Genomic DNA, 12,489 nt, shown 5'->3' with positions numbered 1-12,489 from the left:
TATCATGTGCCAGGCATTGTGTTAAAAGCTTCATATACATTATGTAATTTAATTATTTAAACCACAAACCTACAAAATAAGCATTATAATCATCCCATTTTATAGATACGTGACTTTCTTAGGTTACACAGCTTAGAGGTAGAGGAACCTGGACTAAATGCCAGAATCAGACTTCCTTAACAATTGTGCTAGAGCCCATTCTTGCAGAGCCCAGCTGAAAAGCAATGAGATTTGTAGGAGATAATTTAAGAAATGTGGCATCTGTTTAGTCCACTACATAGTCTATGTGCTGTACTTAATTTGCATCACAGACCTCAAAAACTACCTGCAGTAATGTTTTAATGTTGTTGCCTGACTTTTATGAAGCTGGATGCAACAAACAGCCTGGATTCTTCTGAATTCTTAGTGAAGCTGTTGGGAAAGATATTGAAATGATGCATCAGACAATTGTGCCCTATGGCTGCCAGAGGTGGAGATTTCTTTGAGTTTCACACAAGGTACAATCTTTTGTCTCCTGAAGAACTGCTATAAATCTGCATCTGAGATATTGTTTTTATCAGCTGCTGTGTTGCCCCCAATTTTTAACATGAATTTATGCTGAAATAGAGCAATTATAGTGACTCCCATGATAAGCACATTTGCTTTTCTTTGCTTAATCCAGGTTTATCTGTTTTTATTCTCATTTTATTGAAATCCTGTTTTTGGTATGTTACTTAAACCCTCGAGTTCTTTTAGACTAGAGTAAAAACAAATATTCTAGATATTTGGCAAGTAGTATAAAATCCTATCTATGAATGGCCAAATTTTATTTTGGTAGAATACAACAAAATATACTCAACATTCAAAGTATACTGAGCTTATAGCCTTTGCGTAATCTTTATCCACTTAGTCAAATGATGTCTGGGGATCTTTGCAGAATTTCAGGATATCACGATTAATACCAATCATCAGTATCCCATAGAAGTATAGAAATGCCAGTTAAAGATTTCTGGTTGATTATGATAATAACGTTGATGATCATAAAAGTGAATATTTGGACATTGACTCATTTGAGGAAGATTAGCGAGTGCTTTCTTTGGACCAGATGAATGATGTTCATGTTCTTTCTGAGAGAATGTTGTGGGTTGAATTGTGTCTTCAAAAATTTATATGTTGAAGTTCTAACCCCCAGTGTCTCAGAAAGTGACCTTATTTGAAGATAGGGTCTTTAGAAGTAATTAAATAAAAATGAGATCATCAGGATGGACTCTAATCCATCCTTACACACCAGGGAAATTTGGACACAGACACAGAAAAAAAGGCAATCTGAAGAGACACAAGGAGAAGATGGACACGTACAAGCCAGGGAGAAAGGCCTGGAACAGATCCTGTCTTCACAGCCCTCTGAAGAAACCAGCCCTGTTGACACATTATTTTTGGACTTATAGCCTCCAGCACTGTGAGATAATGAAGTTCTATTGTTTAGACAACACAGTCTGTGGCCCTTTGTTATGGCAGCCCCAGCAAACTAATACAGGGCATGCAGACAATAAGCAAATAAACAGGATTGCAAAGAATTTATTTTTTAAAAAGATGGTGACACATGCTCTGGAGAACAAGAAGCCAGACTGAGGGAGGAAAGGGTAGGTTAGGGATCACTGGTAAGGTGACATTTCACAGGACTGGAAGAAGGGAAGGTGCAGGTCAAGCAGATAGTAAGGGAAAGGGTGTTTCAGGCAGGAAAACATTGAATGTCACAGAGCAGACAGCATGCTTGTTGTGTTCAAGAAACCACAGGAGGCCAGGTGCAGAGGTTCACACCTGTAATCCCAACACTTTGTGGGGCCGAGGCAGGAGTATTGCTCAAGCCCATGAGCTCATGACTAGCCTGGGCAACATAGCAAAATCCCATATTTACAAAAAAAATTTATTTAAAAATTAGATGGGCATAGTGGTACACACCTGTAGTCCCAGCTACTCAGAAGACTGAGATAAGGAGGGTCGCTTGAGTCCAGGAGGCAGAGGTTGCAGTGAGCTGTGATTATACCACTGCACTCCTATCTAGCTAACCGAGGGAGACCCTGTCTGGGGGAAAAAAAAAAAGAACCCAAGGAGACCAGCAAGGTTGCCATAGAGAGAGCCAGGGCAGGCTCAGTGTGGACAGGTGGGGACTAGACTTCCCAAGTGCATATAGGCTTTACAAAACTAGATTTTCCTCCAAATGAGAAGGGGGATTCTGGAGGGTTTTGAATAGAGGACAAATTAATGCTTTAAAAGCTCCTATCTAGATACTGTGAAGAGAATAAATTGAAGGGGCAAGAGAGCAAGATGGGTGCTGGGGGAGGTGAGAAGTGGTCACTGTTGAATGCTGACTTGGATGTGAGGGATGACTGCAAGGATCACATTGGGGAGGGAGCACAGAGGTAAAGACGGGATATTGATGTGAGCAGTTGGGAGGATGAAGGCATTTTGCTCAGTGGAGAAGGCAGGTGGGGAGGCAGCTGTGAGGGAGGGAAGGTGCAGGGAATCAGAAGCCTCATGTTGGACATGTTAAGTTGCAGGAACCTTTTAGGCATCCAGGTAGAGATGTCAAATGGGCAGTTGGACATAGGAGTCTGCATGGGTTGGGGTGTGTGACCGTGGGGCATGTGACCAAGGGTAGTGCCTGGAATCTTGGTGTGCCTGGATTTCAGACATGCCACACACACAGTCTTGCCCTGTTATTATTAACAATCTAGGAAGCACTTCAGGGACTCTACTGCCTACGGGGAATGAAGCTTTTCGCAGATTACTGGGCACCACAAGCTTGAAGACTCAGCCTGGATTCTAGCTCAGTCTAGGCTCTTTCTCTAACTGGGCAGGCTGATTAACTCTCCAAAAGTCATTTCCCCATTTCTGTAATGGAGCTAATGTCTTCCTTGCCATGTTACAAGGCTCATTGATTCATTTGTTCATTCAACAGTTATTTATTAAGTGTTTACTTTGTACCAGTCTTAATACTGGCACCTGAATATAAATACATGAGGCTTACAATCTAGTGGGAAAGACAGACATACAACAAGTAAACAAAAAAAGGTATAATTGAAACTGATGAGTGTGGCGAGGAGATTAAACAGGAAGTAAGAACAAGGACCAACAGGGAGGGCAGGCCTGTTTCCGCTGGGTGCTGGGCTGAATTCTAAGATGGCTGCCAAGAGCTGGCTCCCTTCACCCGCTTCCTGCCCTGAGAATCCCTTCCCCTTGAATGTGAGCAGGGCCTACAAATATGATGTGATAGTCACACTTGATTAGGTTACATTATATGATAGTCTGTCTTATTGGATTGGTGCCATATTGTTGTGAGCTGCCTTTGAAGGGAGCTGTGTGGCAAAATCTCAAGAGTAGCCTCTACGAGCTAAAAGCCAGCAAGGAAATGGGGACCTTCGTCACACAGTCAGAAGGAAACGGATTCCACCGACACCCAAGGAAACTTGGAAGTGGACCCTTGCCCCGTTGAGCCTCCAGATGAGGATGCAACCAGCTGACACCTTGACTGCAGCCTTGTGAGACCCTGAGAAGACCTAGATAACATGTGGCAGACTTCCGACCTGCAGAATTCATGAGGTCATAAATTTGTGGTGTTTTGGCCGCTGAGTTTACAGTCACTGGCTATGTACCATAGAAAATGAATATATATAGGGCGGTCCAAGAAGGTCTCTCTGAGAATATGACTTGTAAATTAAGACCTGAGGGTAATGAGTCAACAAAGGGAAGAGTGACAAGACAGAGCATTCCTGGCAAAGGACTCCGAAGCGGGAAAGAAGTGAAGGAGTTCAAGAACAGGAAAGTGGCCAGTCCAGCCAGAGCCCAGCATGTGAGGGAGGGAGACAGGAACAAGGTGAAGGTAATGTGGATAAACTTTTGGCCTTTCACAAACACAGGACATTGCTCTCTTACTCAAGTTCAAAGCCACATCTCTGAATGCAGTATCAGGTAAGTGACTATAAGAAAGGAACTCCAAAACAGAGTGGCTTAAGTAGAAGAGAAATTTGCTTTTATTCCGGGCCATGGGGCAGAGATTTAGAGGTTTAGAGCTGGTGTGTTTGGCTGCTGGCTGGATAGATGTGCAACTTTTAGCATGTGGCTTTTATTTCTGGGCCTGAGGTGGCTGCTTCAGTTGTTCCAGTTTTCCAGCTGGTGGGAGGAAAAAAGTAAGAATGGAAGTCTTTGTGCTGCTGTATTAAAACAACAACAACAAACAAAGACTGTGATTTGGAAGTCATGGTCATCCGTCATCACTTCTGGTCTCAACCCATTGGCCAGAGTCCAGTCCCGTGACCTCACCTACTGCCGTGGAGTCCCGGGTACGTGTCTCTAGCTCACCCTTGAGGATTCCTCTGTCTAAGGCTTCCCTGCTAACTTAGAGCTGTGTTTCTAAGAGTATAGCCTCTAGGGAACCATGAGCAGTCTCTGTCCCAGCCTAACTTTATTTAGCCATAAGCCTGGACATATCTTTAGCTTTCCCCCAAGGCTCCAGGATGGTAGAGCTGACATTCAAAGTGGACTGTCATTTGTCTTCTATCATCTCTCCAATGATTTCCCAAGAATAGAATAGGATGAGCAGCCACATAGTGGGTGCCAAGGCTTGTCTCTTTCATTTCCGGCCAGCCCTGGAAAAAAAAATCTCCTTACCTACTTGCAATCACTTCTCCCTGGTCAGAATGCTTCTGCCATTGGGGCTTTGTCTTACAGCCTTCATGCCCGTCAGCCCTGGGGGCAGGCACTTAATGCGTTTGGCATGCCCTGTAACTCTCCAGCATTCTGAACCTTTACTGCATGTCAGAGACATTTATTAATACTGCTGCTAATAACAGTACCTAGCAGGGAAGGCCTGGCACAAACATGGAAGAAGCAGCGTTTCCCTTTACTGTGCTTTCACTGTTCACTGGAGAGGACAGGTGGACATAAATTCAGATTTGCCTTTTCCGTTCTCTCACTCGGGTTACGGTTCCCATTACTCGAAGTTGTGCTTTGCTGGCACCCGTAGGAACATGCAGCAAATAACAGGTCTGCAGGGTGTTCTTATGCTCCATTCATGCAGCCTGAAATGGAAAAGTTCGGTTTCTGAGAAAGCTGCAGGTTCCATCTCTGAGGCCTGAGGTTGTTTTGAAATGAGGTGGCCGTAAAGGCTGAGGACAAGCTGACTCTTGCCTGCCTTCTTGCTTGCAAAGAGCAAAAAGACAAGCAGAGAAAGCAACATTAGCCACCTTTGTGTGCCTTTGGGCATCCCTATCTGTCAGCCTTTTACTTTGAAAAATGTCTCTAGAACTGTATAAATTGATATCAATTGCTAACGTCATTGAAGCCAGGTTTATGCCAAGAACTATGCAGGGAGCCTCCCATGTATTATTCCTTTTAAACTTCAATAACTCAGTTCTGTGAGTACCGGTTATTCCTTTTTCATAGAGGAGGAAACCAAGACAGGGAGAAATTCAGGCTGTATGTTCAATGTAGCACAGCTGGTGAGGGGCAGAGGCAGAACTTGAACCTGTGTCTTTGTGACCCTAGAGCCTGCAGTGGCAATCTGGACATCCTATTGCCGTTAAAATAGCGGAGAAAAGTTTGCCATCTCCAGTTGCTTTTTTCCACCACAGGCTGGCAGCTACTGGCCATTCCTACCGTGGAAAGCAAAAGGCATCCCAGCCTGGGAAACCAGCTGGATTTCATCACATCAGCTGAAGTCCCGACAGCTGACTTCAGGTCAGCTGAAGGTGTAGTCACCTGCCTCCACTTCCACCTTCCCTTCATATGCTCTGTCACCCCACCCACCGCAATCCTGACAACACCTGATGGCTGCTTTTCTACCTGGTCAGTTACTGGGTGCTGCAGGCCCCTGTTTCTCCAGGCTTCTCCACCAGTGTTTTCACTGCAGAATAGGTTCAACACAGCTTTTGTTGGCTGACCTAGGACTTGATGCAGTGGGCTGCACACTGATCTCTGAACCAGGAATTCACAAATAAGTTGTTAGGACCTGCTATGGTCTGAATGTGTTCCCTGCCTCCTCCACCCACAAATTCACACGTTGAAACTTAACTGCCAATGTGATAACATTAAGAGGTGGGGCCTCTAGGAGCTGATGAAGTCATGAAGGCTCTACCTCTCACGAATGGGATGGGTACCCTTATAAAAGGGCTCAAGGGAACTAACTAGATCCCTTTTGCCCCTCTGCCTTCTGCCATATGAGGACACAGCAACAAGGCACCATCTTAAAGCAGAGTAGCCCTTAGCAGTCACTGAATGTGTCGGTGCCTTGATCTTGGACTTCTCAGCCTCCAGGAGTGTGAGAAAATAAATCTCTGTTCTTTGTAAATGACCCGGTCTTAGATATTGTGTTGAAGCAGCAGAAATGAACTGAGCAGGACTCTACTCATTTATTGTTTGGTGGGTCTCCTGTAGCGCTGCCGTAAGAAACTGAGTGCAAAAACATGCCCTTGCAGAAGGGATGTGTTGAGAGTAATGCATCGTGTTGTGAAGGGAATCACTCCCTGTGATAGCCTGTTCGAAGTGAAGAACACCAGCCTAGGATTCAAGTGCAGCCGTCTTTTCCTGAGTGCTCACTGTGGGCTAGGCCCTGTGCCAGCCTCTGTTGCCTGCCTGATTTCATGCAAGCCTCAAAATTATTCTGCGAGGTAGGCTGCCTTATCAATATTTCACAAATGAGAAAACAGGCTAGATATGTTAAATGGCTTTCCAAAGGTCGTTTGACTTGTAAAATGGAGTCTTCAGTCTCCAATGCCAGTTGTTTTCTAACTCAGCTACTAGTTTACTTTATAATCTCAGGGGGAAAATCTCTTTTGGCCTTTTTTTCAAATCATTAAAATGAGAGGATTAGATTAGATCACTGTTTTCTAATTTGTGTTCCAAGAAACTCCTAGTTAGGTGATCATAGCTACAGGCTATGATCATAGCTACAGGCTTTTGGGTTGCAGCTTAATTTTTTTTTTTTTTTTTAGTAGAGACAAGGTCTTACTATGTTGCCCAGGTTAGTCCTGGCTTCAAGTGATCCTCCTGCCTCAGCTTCCCAAAGTACCAAAGCTTTCCAAATTACAGGAGTAAGCCACTGCCCCTGGCCAAGGGTATTCAGCAAGTTTAGTGAGCACCTATTATGTGCTGGGCATTGTTCTAACCAAGGATGATAATTGATAATAAAGTCCCTGACCTCTGAGAGGCCTTGGCAGGGTTTGAAAGAGATGAACACGCAAATAAGAAGATAATATCAATGGTAAACCCAATGAAAGAAATAGGGTGCTGTTACAGAAAATCAGGGGGTACTTTAGGGTGTTTAGGGAAAGTTTTTGAGTTAAGGCTTGAAGAAAGGAAGGAGCTAGGTGAAGAATATTTCAGGCAGAGGAAACAAGAACAAAGGTCCTGAGGCAAAACAAGGTTTAAGACAGTGGGGAAATGGAAATAAGGCTGTATCACTGACCCACAGTGACCTAGGGGAAGAGTGGACAGAGGAAAGGGGAAATCACTTAAGACCTATAAGGAGCTATGGTCAAGAGCATTAATCGTAATTATGAATAATAAATTTGCTTATCAAATTGCTAATAACTTGCTAGACCTGTATTAGGCCCTTCATTCACCTTAGGTTAGGAGTTGGGAAATAGTTATCTTGGGCAAGTTACTGAAATTTGCTAAAACTCAGTTTTCCCATCTGCTAAGTGACGATAACAATGCACCCCTTCCATGGAGATACTGAGAGGATTAAATGAATTTAGCTCCAAATCTGGCTTGGAGTTAGCTCCTGGGGAATAGTGGCCGTTCCTGGGAGGAAGGAGGAAGACAGGCACAGGACTTAGGTCTCATCTCTTGATCAGCCAATACTTTCCCAAGATGATTTGTTTTCATCATTGGCCTTTGAAGAAAGTATTGTCTATTAAAAACTGTTTTAAATCTTGCCAGATTGAAATTCCTGATCAGAATTCAAGGTTCCATCCAAGCGTACCCTTTGGAGACCCAAGTGTTTCTGGTAAACAGCCCTCACCTGTCCCCAATTCCCTCCGGCACATTCCACCCCCCACTTAGAGATACCTGACTTCTTGTCAGGCTCAGGAGGACAACAACTCCCAGATGAAGGCTTAGAAACCAAGGGCAGCAGAGAATCAGAAGTGAAGACCAACCATTTCCGAAAAGACCATGGCAGTCAGTGGGGACATTTGAGTGGATTCATAGCTAACTTCTCAGGATCTCAATGGGGATATTAACCTACAGAAGATTGTCTGCTTGGAACTTTCTGTGTCTCACTGGAAGCCCAGTTGAAGATTATATTCGGGGCAGGACTCATGGGCTTTCGTACAAGGCCTCTGGGGAGGTTATTTCTGGAGAACACTATTGGTTACTCATCAAGTAACCATTTTCTCACCCTTTCTCAGGCCAGCAGAGTTCATTGCCCGTAGGGGCAGAAAATACGGGTTCTCACTTCCACAGCCTCCCTTGCAGCGCTGACAATAGTCATGTGACCCAATGTTGGCCAATGAAACCAGAGGAGAGCTCTGCTAGAGAGCTTCTCGGCAAGATATAGTCTATGTGATAAGGGAAATAGATAAGAGGAAAAGCCACGACTTCTCCTTGCTAGCATTTTGTGTGTGAGTTGTTAGGGCAGGATGTATGGAGTCTTAGCAGTCATGTTGCAATAGTGAGGGAGAGTCTCTGAGAAGCCCCGATGATATGATGTGACTGCGTCCCAACCCACATCTCACCTCTAGTTTTAATAATCCTCACATGTGGTGGGAGGGACCCAGTGAGAGGTAATTAAATCATGGGGGCAGGTTTTTCCCATGCTGTTCTCATGATAGTGAATAAGTCTCATGAGATCTGATGGCTTTATAAAGGAGAGCTCCCTACACTGACTCTCCTGCCTGCCGCCATGTAAGATGTACCCTTGCTCCTCCTTTGCCTTCCACCATGATTGTGAGGCGTCCCCAGCCATGTGGAACTATGAGTCCATTAAACCTCTTTTTTCCCTTTATAAATTACCCAGTCTTGGTTATGTCTTTATTAGCAGCATGAGAATGGACTAATACACCTGACATGGTTGAGCCATTGAGCCACCTCTCACTGGGCTACTGCTATGTGAGAAAAAGAAATCCCTTTAATTTAAGCCCATTATCTCTGGCTACTCAGCGATGTGCAATTGGGAGCATCTTAACTGTGGTATCTCTGCTCCCCTTCATCCCTTCTCATTACTCTCCCCTTTGGAAAGAATCAGAGAGCCCTTTCCACCTGTTCAGTGATGTCTACACGTTTTTAAAAAGAAACAAAGCCTTTCATTTCCTGGGTGCTTTTAGGTTCAGTTTGCCCAGGACCCTTCCAGAGCAGCTGTGGTTTATTCCTGGGGTTATGGTGTAATTTTAAAGAGTACTCAAAATTATGTTCTTGGAGGGATGATAAATTATTTGGTCACACTATTTTCCCTTTTCAGAGAGAAAAAGCTTCAGTGTGGATGCCTCTAGGAGAGAAAGAGAGAAAACACACAGCTTTCAAATTCATAAGAAAAGAGTAAATGGCTAACCCCAGGGTTGGGGGTGGGGGTAGGCAGAACTGGAGGGAGCCCTGGGAGTAAAAGAGGTTCCCTGGAGTAGGGAGGAGGCCCAGAAAGATCAAACTTGGAGCTCCAAAGGCAAACTGCATGCATTTCCCAGCTTTTCCAGTGACCCGCCCTGCTTCTAAGAGTACGCAAAGCCTTTGTTGGTACATTTCTGATCTTTCTCTGCTGCCTTTTCACACAGTCCTGATCCACTTTTTACCAACACCCCCGGGGTGAGCAGAGCCTAAGATTTAGCCAAGAAGTCTGAAACTCTTCCCTGTGGTTTTTGTCTGAACCCAGACAACTCCCTGTTTTCTTCTGAACCCTTTCCAAGACCCCCACAGAACTGACAATGGCAATATACAAAGTGGGTAATGTCACTGTCACCGGCGCTATTTCAGTTCCTTTTTTTTCAGACCTTTCCAGACCCCTCATAACTGGAAGGTGTTTGGAGTGTACCCTGTCTCCCTCTGTTGTACCTTCCTCCTGAGGGAAGAAAAGCAGTTCACAAACCAGGCAGTTTATTCCTGCTGAACAACACATTGTTAAGTGCATACATTAGTCTTCATGAAAATTATACAGGCTTACTATCTCTGAGAAAATCTGGCTGCCCTGTAAGCAGAGTAGAATGATGAGCAACATGCCTGCAGCCCTAATAGCTGTCCCTGAGGAGTTGAATCCAGGAACGGAAGGAGCCCTTGTGCTCACAGAGGCCGCACCGGGCATCAGGCCTCAGTTCTAGCCAATCTGCTGGGACTAGAGCTAGGCGGGGGGCCTTGAAAGGCAAGACCCTGCTTCTTGCACAGAGACATGCTTCTTTCTTCTTGCCCTCTGTGCCTGATCATTCAGGTGACTATTAGGGCTTGTGCAGCAGAACAAAGCAGAAGTGACTGAGGGGGATGTGGGTCCCAGGGAACACTTGGCTGGAGCTGGGGAGAGACTGGGCTGGAATCAATGCCTAGAATCCTCATCATTCATAATCTGGATCTGTGGGAAACTGGTAGGCTCCTTGGAGGAGGGACTTCAATGCTAAAAGAGAAAAGTCTTTTAACTCATTTAGTAATAAAGATCTGAGTCAAAGGCTACAAGAGTGAACAAAGCACAATTGTCCCTAGATTGTAAATTTCAGTTTACTAGGAATTTCACATAAGATAACAGGTAGTTATAAAGGAGTATTGATGTCATTGGTTAAAAAAAAATAATATTTAAAAATGACCCAGCAAGATGTCTGTGAGTCCTTTTGTGTCAGTCTAAATGGGCCAGCCCAAGGGTCACTATCACAACTTCTTATGATCTAGACCCTGAAAAATTAGAACTTAATTTGTAGGAAATTGATAAGTTGCAGATGATTTTTGTCTGGCAGAGATGTAAATGATTTATATCCATTGGAATAAACTGTTCCAAAGGGTTATAATTGTGTTGCTGCTAGGATGTTATTCAGTTTTGCACCTAAGTCAGCAGTCTTCCTTCAGCATCCTTGCCTTCATTGACTATTCTGTACCTGCTCAGCTTCTCATAGGTTCCTTTGATCCAGCTTTATCATCCTGCTGGTTCTCTCATGAATGAGTTAACTAAATCTTTGGCATAGACTTTGATGTATTTGCACGAGAGTCACACCTTTAACTTTTTGGAAATTATCATCTGACACCTTAGAGGTAAGACCACCTTAGTGCTAAGGGGTAAAAGACAAGAAACATGAAATCCAGTCTTGGGGGTTTAGGGAAGATTTCTCAGAGAGGGCATTTAAAGTTAGAGATGAAGGATAAAGGAGTTAGCTAGGCAAGGATGGAAGCAGGGAAGTGTACTAGGTGGGAGATTAGTTTACGCAAAGGCCAGAGATGAGACAGCTGCATTAACACTAGAAGCCCAAGAAGGTAATTGGTGAGCACCAGGGCTGGAGAGGTAAGGAACTGTCAGACTGTAATGGACCTCAGTGCTATGCCAAGGATCTTGGTCTTTATACAGAGGGCACTGTAGGTCATTAACAAGTTTTATAATAGGTGCAAAATGTGGTTGGATTTGGCTCCTGGGTTCACTGTCTCATAGCCAGGTGGGAATCACATTTATTGTAGACTAATTGTAGCCTGCTGATATTGCTTCTAAAATTTCTATGTAATTCTCGTTCCTTCTAGGTTACTCTACATTAAAAGACATATTGATGGATAAATTTATGGAACAATATACATTAGCTGGAATGCCCAACAATGAATATTTATCATTTATAAGGTTCCCCTTTTCTAACCTTGTCAAAAATATAGAAAAACCAGGAGTTCAAAAAAAGTGCAAGGCTGACATATTTTAAAGTGAAATTCACAGCAATGGGCAAATCAGAGCTGCAGGGGAGACTCTAGAGACTAGCTATTAGATAAAATTGCTTTCAGAAAGGTTGCTGCTTCTTTCAAGTTTCCTTAGCCAGATGTTTCCATTTAAGCAATAAATCGTAAAACATTTTTGCATGTTTGGCACAAGGGATCATTTATTCGGTTATGATGTAGCCTGCAGAGGACTTTTCAGCATTGATAGCACTTTTGTTTCTTGCCTCACTTAATTTTCATAAAAGCCTTTAAGGCAGGGAGGATGTCTGCTGCCATGCCCATTTTACAGATGGTGAAGCCAAGGTCCAGAAAAGGTCAGTGATTTGCTCAGTCACCACTGCAAATTAGTCAGAGCCTGGAAAAGGAAGATCTTGTCACCATAGCCTTGTCTGATACTCCCATGGAAAATTTTACCTAGTGGGTGTTTAATAAATGCAATAAAAGAACAATTCTGTTCTTAATATGTATCAAATTATATAATTATACACCTGTACATTTATTGTTGATTAAGGTTGCTAAATTTTAAGCTTCATTAGGGCAGTTTTCAATTTTCTGTTGCTGTACGGACAAACAACCCTAAAACTTAGTGGCTCAAAACCAACAATTTATTAGTTTTCATGATCCTATGAG

The 12,489-nt window shown here is 43.7% G+C and overlaps 1 long non-coding RNA gene across 1 annotated transcript in view; it reads right to left on the bottom strand.

The window, feature by feature from the left end:
• Positions 1–2,090: 2,090 nt before the first annotated feature.
• The window catches only part of LOC119474117, a 59,141-nt gene continuing 48,742 nt past the window's right edge, over positions 2,091–12,489 (bottom strand). Inside the window, exons 2-4 of the long non-coding RNA XR_005203410.1 lie at positions 10,761–10,845; positions 4,887–5,060; positions 2,091–4,152 (exon numbers count right to left, since the gene is read on the bottom strand). This is a non-coding gene — a long non-coding RNA (uncharacterized LOC119474117). The remainder of the gene's footprint in view (positions 4,153–4,886; positions 5,061–10,760; positions 10,846–12,489) is intronic.

Source organism: Cebus imitator, unplaced genomic scaffold (genome assembly GCF_001604975.1).
Source record: "Cebus imitator isolate Cc_AM_T3 unplaced genomic scaffold, Cebus_imitator-1.0 Scaffold212, whole genome shotgun sequence".
Classification (NCBI taxonomy): Eukaryota; Metazoa; Chordata; class Mammalia; order Primates; family Cebidae; genus Cebus; species Cebus imitator.
Note: the sequence above shows the minus strand (reverse complement) of the source record. Positions and strands in the feature narration are given on the sequence as shown.